The following is an 8508-nucleotide window of genomic DNA, read 5'->3' as shown; positions in this document are numbered from 1 at the left end:
CCACCTCTCCCACACTACACTGCCCCTAAATGCACACTACACCTCTCCCACACTACACTCCCCCAAATGCACACTACACCTCTCCCACACTACACTCCCCCAAATGCACACTACACCTCTCCCACACTACACTGCCCCTAAATGCACACTACATCTCTCCCACACTACACTCCCCCAAATGCACACTACACCTCTCCCACACTACACTCCCCCAAATGCACACTCCACCTCTCCCACACTACACTGCCCGTAAATGCACACTACACCTCTCCCACACTACACTCCCCCAAATGCACACTACACCTCTCCCACACTACACTGCCCCTAAATGCACACTACACTGCCCCCAAATGCACACTACACCTCTCCCACACTACACTGCCCCCAAATGCACACTACACCACTCCCACACTACACTGCCCCCAAATGCACACTACACTCCCCCAAATGCACACTACACCACTCCCACACTACACTGCCCCTAAATGCACACTACACTCCCCCAAATGCACACTACACCTCTCCCACACTACACTCCCCCAAATGCACACTCCACCTCTCCCACACTACACTGCCCCTAAATGCACACTACACCTCTCCCACACTACACTCCCCCAAATGCACACTCCACCTCTCCCACACTACACTGCCCCTAAATGCACACTACACCTCTCCCACACTACACTGCCCCTAAATGCACACTACACCTCTCCCACACTACACTGCCCCTAAATGCACACTACACTGCCCCCAAATGCACACTACACCTCTCCCACACTACACTGCCCCTAAATGCACACTACACCTCTCCCACACTACACTCCCCCAAATGCACACTACACCTCTCCCACACTACACTGCCCCTAAATGCACACTACACCTCTCCCACACTACACTCCCCCAAATGCACACTACACCTCTCCCACACTACACTCCCCCAAATGCACACTCCACCTCTCCCACACTACACTGCCCCTAAATGCACACTACACCTCTCCCACACTACAGTGCCCCTAAATGCACACTACACCTCTCCCACACTACACTCCCCCAAATGCACACTACACCTCTCCCACACTACACTGCCCCTAAATGCACACTACACCTCTCCCACACTACACTCCCCCAAATGCACACTCCACCTCTCCCACACTACACTGCCCCTAAATGCACACTCCACCTCTCCCACACTACACTGCCCCTAAATGCACACTACACTCCCCCAAATGCACACTACACCTCTCCCACACTACACTCCCCCAAATGCACACTACACCTCTCCCACACTACACTCCCCCAAATGCACACTCCACCTCTCCCACACTACACTGCCCCTAAATGCACACTACACCTCTCCCACACTACACTGCCCCCAAATGCACACTCCACCTCTCCCACACTACACTGCCCCTAAATGCACACTACACCTCTCCCACACTACACTCCCCCAAATGCACACTACACCTCTCCCACACTACACTCCCCCAAATGCACACTACACCTCTCCCACACTACACTGCCCCAAATGCACACTCCACCTCTCCCACACTACACTGCCCCTAAATGCACACTACACCTCTCCCACACTACACTCCCCCAAATGCACACTACACCTCTCCCACACTACACTGCCCCTAAATGCACACTACACCTCTCCCACACTACACTGCCCCTAAATGCACACTACACCTCTCCCACACTACTGCCCCTAAATGCACACTACACCTCTCCAACACTACACTCCCCCAAATGCACACTACACTGCCCCCAAATGCACACTACACCTCTCCCACACTACACTGCCCCTAAATGCACACTACACCTCTCCCTCACTACACTGCCCCTAAATGCACACTACACCTCTCCCTCACTACACTGCCCCTAAATGCACACTACACTCCCCCAAATGCACACTACACCTCTCCCACACTACACTCCCCCAAATGCACACTCCACCTCTCCCACACTACACTGCCCCTAAATGCACACTCCACCTCTCCCACACTACACTGCCCCTAAATGCACACTACACTCCCCCAAATGCACACTACACCTCTCCCACACTACACTGCCCCTAAATGCACACTACACCTCTCCCACACTACACTCCCCCAAATGCACACTACACCTCTCCCACACTACACTGCCCCTAAATGCACACTACACTCCCCCAAATGCACACTACACCTCTCCCACACTACACTCCCCCAAATGCACACTCCACCTCTCCCACACTACACTGCCCCTAAATGCACACTACACTGCCCCCAAATGCACACTCCACCTCTCCCACACTACACTGCCCCCAAATGCACACTACACCTCTCCCACACTACACTCCCCCAAATGCACACTACACCTCTCCCACACTACACTGCCCCAAATGCACACTCCACCTCTCCCACACTACACTCTCCCACACTACACTGCCCCAAATGCACACTACACCTCTCCCACACTACACTGCCCCTAAATGCACACTACACCTCTCCCACACTACACTGCCCCTAAATGCACACTACACCTCTCCCACACTACACTGCCCCTAAATGCACACTACACATCTCCCACACTACACTCCCCCAAATGCACACTACACCTCTCCCACACTACACTCCCCCAAATGCACACTACACCTCTCCCACACTACACTGCCCCCAAATGCACACTACACCTCTCCCACACTACACTGCCCCAAATGCACACTACACCTCTCCCACTCTACAATCCCCAAATGCACACTCCACCTCTCCCACACTACACTCCCCCAAATGCACACTACACCTCTCCCACACTACACTGCCCCAAATGCACACTACACCTCTCCCACACTACACTGACCCAAATGCACACTACACCTCTCCCACTCTACAATCCCCAAATGCACACTCCACCTCTCCCACACTACACTCCCCCAAATGCACACTACACCTCTCCCACTCTACAATCCCCAAATGCACACTACACCTCTCCCACTCTACAATCCCCAAATGCACACTACACCTCTCCCACACTACACTGCCCCCAAATGCACACTACACCTCTCCCACACTACACTGCCCCTAAATGCACACTACACCTCTCCCACTCTACACTGCCCCTAAATGCACACTACACCTCTCCCACACTACACTGCCCCTAAATGCACACTACACCTCTCCCACACTACACTGCCCCTAAATGCACACTACACCTCTCCCACACTACACTCCCCCAAATGCACACTACACCTCTCCCACACTACACTGCCCCTAAATGCACACTACACCTCTCCCACACTACACTCCCCCAAATGCACACTACACCTCTCCCACACTACACTGCCCCTAAATGCACACTACACCTCTCCCACACTACACTCCCCCAAATGCACACTACACCTCTCCCACTCTACAATCCCCAAATGCACACTACACCTCTCCCACACTACACTGCCCCCAAATGCACACTACACCTCTCCCACTCTACAATCCCCAAATGCACACTACACCTCTCCCACACTACACTGCCCCAAATGCACACTACACCTCTCCCACACTACAGTGCCCCAAATGCACACTCCACCTCTCCCACACTACACTCCCCCAAATGCACACTACACCTCTCCCACACTACACTCCCCCAAATGCACACTACACCTCTCCCACACTACACTCCCCCAAATGCACACTACACCTCTCCCACTCTACAATCCCCAAATGCACACTACACCTCTCCCACTCTACAATCCCCAAATGCACACTCCACCTCTCCCACTCTACAATCCCCAAATGCACACTACACCTCTCCCACACTACACTCCCCCAAATGCACACTACACCTCTCCCACACTACACTCCCCCAAATTCACACTACACCTCTCCCACTCTACAATCCCCAAATGCACACTACACCTCTCCCACACTACACTGCCCCCAAATGCACACTACACCTCTCCCACTCTACACTGCCCCTAAATGCACACTACACCTCTCCCACACTACACTCCCCCTAAATGCACACTCCACCTCTCCCACACTACACTCCCCCAAATGCACACTACACCTCTCCCACACTACACTGCCCCTAAATGCACACTACACCTCTCCCACTTTACACTGCCCCTAAATGCACACTACACCTCTCCCACACTACACTGCCCCTAAATGCACACTACACCTCTCCCACTCTACACTGCCCCTAAATGCACACTACACCTCTCCCACTCTACACTGCCCCTAAATGCACACTACACCTCTCCCACTCTACACTGCCCCTAAATGCACACTACACCTCTCCCACACTACACTCCCCCAAATGCACACTCCACCTCTCCCACACTACACTCCCCCAAATGCACACTCCACCTCTCCCACACTACACTCCCCCAAATGCACACTACACCTCTCCCACACTACACTGCCCCTAAATGCACACTACACCTCTCCCACACTACACTGCCCCTAAATGCACACTACACCTCTCCCACACTACACTGCCCCTAAATGCACACTACACCTCTCCCACACTACACTGCCCCCAAATGCACACTACACCTCTCCCACACTACACTGCCCCCAAATGCACACTACACCTCTCCCACACTACACTGCCCCCAAATGCACACTACACCTCTCCCACACTACACTGCCCCTAAATGCACACTACACCTCTCCCACACTACACTGCCCCAAATGCACACTACACCTCTCCCACACTACACTGCCCCTAAATGCACACTACACCTCTCCCACACTACACTGCCCCTAAATGCACACTACACATCTCCCACACTACACTCCCCCAAATGCACACTACACCTCTCCCACACTACACTCCCCCAAATGCACACTACACCTCTCCCACACTACACTGCCCCAAATGCACACTACACCTCTCCCACTCTACAATCCCCAAATGCACACTACACCTCTCCCACACTACACTGCCCCAAATGCACACTACACCTCTCCCACACTACACTGCCCCAAATGCACACTACACCTCTCCCACACTACAGTGCCCCAAATGCACACTCCACCTCTCCCACACTACACTCCCCCAAATGCACACTACACCTCTCCCACACTACACTCCCCCAAATGCACACTACACCTCTCCCACACTACACTCCCCCAAATGCACACTACACCTCTCCCACACTACACTCCCCCAAATGCACACTACACCTCTCCCACTCTACAATCCCCAAATGCACACTACACCTCTCCCACTCTACAATCCCCAAATGCACACTCCACCTCTCCTACACTACACTGCCCCAAATGCACACTACACCTCTCCCACACTACACTGCCCCCAAATGCACACTACACCTCTCCCACACTACACTGCCCCAAATGCACACTACACCTCTCCCACACTATACTCCCCCAAATGCACACTACACCTCTCCCACACTACAGTGCCCCAAATGCACATTCCACCTCTCCCACACTACACTGCCCCTAAATGCACACTACACCTCTCCCACACTACACTGCCCCCAAATGCACACTACACCTCTCCCACTCTACACTGCCCCTAAATGCACACTCCACCTCTCCCACACTACACTCCCCCAAATGCACACTACACCTCTCCCACTCTACAATCCCCAAATGCACACTACACCTCTCCCACACTACACTCCCCCAAATGCACACTACACCTCTCCCACTCTACAATCCCCAAATGCACACTACACCTCTCCCACTCTACAATCCCCAAATGCACACTCCACCTCTCCTACACTACACTGCCCCAAATGCACACTACACCTCTCCCACACTACACTGCCCCAAATGCACACTACACCTCTCCCACACTACACTGACCCAAATGCACACTACACCTCTCCCACTCTACAATCCCCAAATGCACACTCCACCTCTCCCACACTACACTCCCCCAAATGCACACTACACCTCTCCCACTCTACAATCCCCAAATGCACACTACACCTCTCCCACTCTACAATCCCCAAATGCACACTACACCTCTCCCACACTACACTGCCCCCAAATGCACACTACACCTCTCCCACACTACACTGCCCCTAAATGCACACTACACCTCTCCCACACTACACTCCCCCAAATGCACACTCCACCTCTCCCACACTACACTGCCCCTAAATGCACACTACACCTCTCCCACACTACACTGCCCCTAAATGCACACTCCACCTCTCCCACACTACACTGCCCCTAAATGCACACTACAGTGCCCCCAAATGCACACTCCACCTCTCCCACACTACACTACCCCAAATGCACACTGCCCCTAAATGCACACTCCACCTCTCCCACACTACACTGCCCCTAAATGCACACTACACCTCTCCCACACTACACTCCCCCAAATGCACACTACACCTCTCCTACACTACACTCCCCCAAATGCACACTCCACCTCTCCCACACTACACTGCCCCTAAATGCACACTACACCTCTCCCACACTACACTCCCCCAAATGCACACTACACCTCTCCCACACTACACTCCCCCAAATGCACACTCCACCTCTCCCACACTACACTCCCCCAAATGCACACTACACCTCTCCCACTCTACACTGCCCCCAAATGCACACTCCACCTCTCCCACACTACACTGCCCCTAAATGCACACTACACCTCTCCCACACTACACTCCCCCAAATGCACACTACACCTCTCCCACACTACACTCCCCCAAATGCACACTACACCTCTCCCACACTACACTGCCCCAAATGCACACTACACCTCTCCCACACTACACTGCCCCAAATGCACACTCCACCTCTCCCACACTACACTCCCCCAAATGCACACTACACTGCCCCAAATGCACACTCCACCTCTCCCACACTACACTGCCCCAAATGCACACTACACCTCTCCCACACTACACTGCCCCTAAATGCACACTACACCTCTCCCACACTACACTGCCCCAAATGCACACTCCACCTCTCCCACACTACACTGCCCCTAAATGCACACTACACCTCTCCCACACTACACTCCCCCAAATGCACACTCCACCTCTCCCACACTACACTGCCCCCAAATGCACACTACACCTCTCCCACACTACACTGCCCCAAATGCACACTACACCTCTCCCACTCTACAATCCCCAAATGCACACTCCACCTCTCCCACACTACACTGCCCCTAAATGAACACTACACTACACCTCTCCCACACTACACTGCCCCCAAATGCACACTACACCTCTCCCACACTACACTCCCCCAAATGCACACTACACCTCTCCCACTCTACAATCCCCAAATGCACACTACACCTCTCCCACTCTACAATCCCCAAATGCACACTACACCTCTCCCACACTACACTGCCCCCAAATGCACACTACACCTCTCCCACTCTACAATCCCCAAATGCACACTACACCTCTCCCACACTACACTGCCCCAAATGCACACTACACCTCTCCCACACTACACTGCCCCAAATGCACACTACACCTCTCCCACACTACAGTGCCCCAAATGCACACTCCACCTCTCCCACACTACACTCCCCCAAATGCACACTACACCTCTCCCACACTACACTCCCCCAAATGCACACTACACCTCTCCCACACTACACTCCCCCAAATGCACACTACACCTCTCCCACACTACACTCCCCCAAATGCACACTACACCTCTCCCACTCTACAATCCCCAAATGCACACTACACCTCTCCCACTCTACAATCCCCAAATGCACACTCCACCTCTCCTACACTACACTGCCCCAAATGCACACTACACCTCTCCCACACTACAGTGCCCCAAATGCACACTCCACCTCTCCCACACTACACTCCCCCAAATGCACACTACACCTCTCCCACACTACACTCCCCCAAATGCACACTACACCTCTCCCACACTACACTCCCCCAAATGCACACTACACCTCTCCCACACTACACTCCCCCAAATGCACACTACACCTCTCCCACTCTACAATCCCCAAATGCACACTACACCTCTCCCACTCTACAATCCCCAAATGCACACTCCACCTCTCCTACACTACACTGCCCCAAATGCACACTACACCTCTCCCACACTACACTGCCCCCAAATGCACACTACACCTCTCCCACACTACACTGCCCCAAATGCACACTACACCTCTCCCACACTATACTCCCCCAAATGCACACTACACCTCTCCCACACTACACTGCCCCTAAATGCACACTCCACCTCTCCCACACTACACTGCCCCTAAATGCACACTACAGTGCCCCCAAATGCACACTCCACCTCTCCCACACTACACTACCCCAAATGCACACTCCACCTCTCCCACACTACCCCTAAATGCACACTCCACCTCTCCCACACTACACTGCCCCTAAATGCACACTCCACCTCTCCCACACTACACTGCCCCTAAATGCACACTACACCTCTCCCACACTACACTGCCCCTAAATGCACACACCTCTCCCACACTACACTGCCCCTAAATGCACACTACACCTCTCCCACACTACACTGCCCCTAAATGCAC

Source organism: Ranitomeya imitator, chromosome 2 (genome assembly GCF_032444005.1).
Source record: "Ranitomeya imitator isolate aRanImi1 chromosome 2, aRanImi1.pri, whole genome shotgun sequence".
NCBI lineage: Eukaryota > Metazoa > Chordata > Amphibia > Anura > Dendrobatidae > Ranitomeya > Ranitomeya imitator.
The sequence above is the reverse complement of the archived record's forward strand: the minus strand, read 5'-3'. Positions refer to the sequence as shown.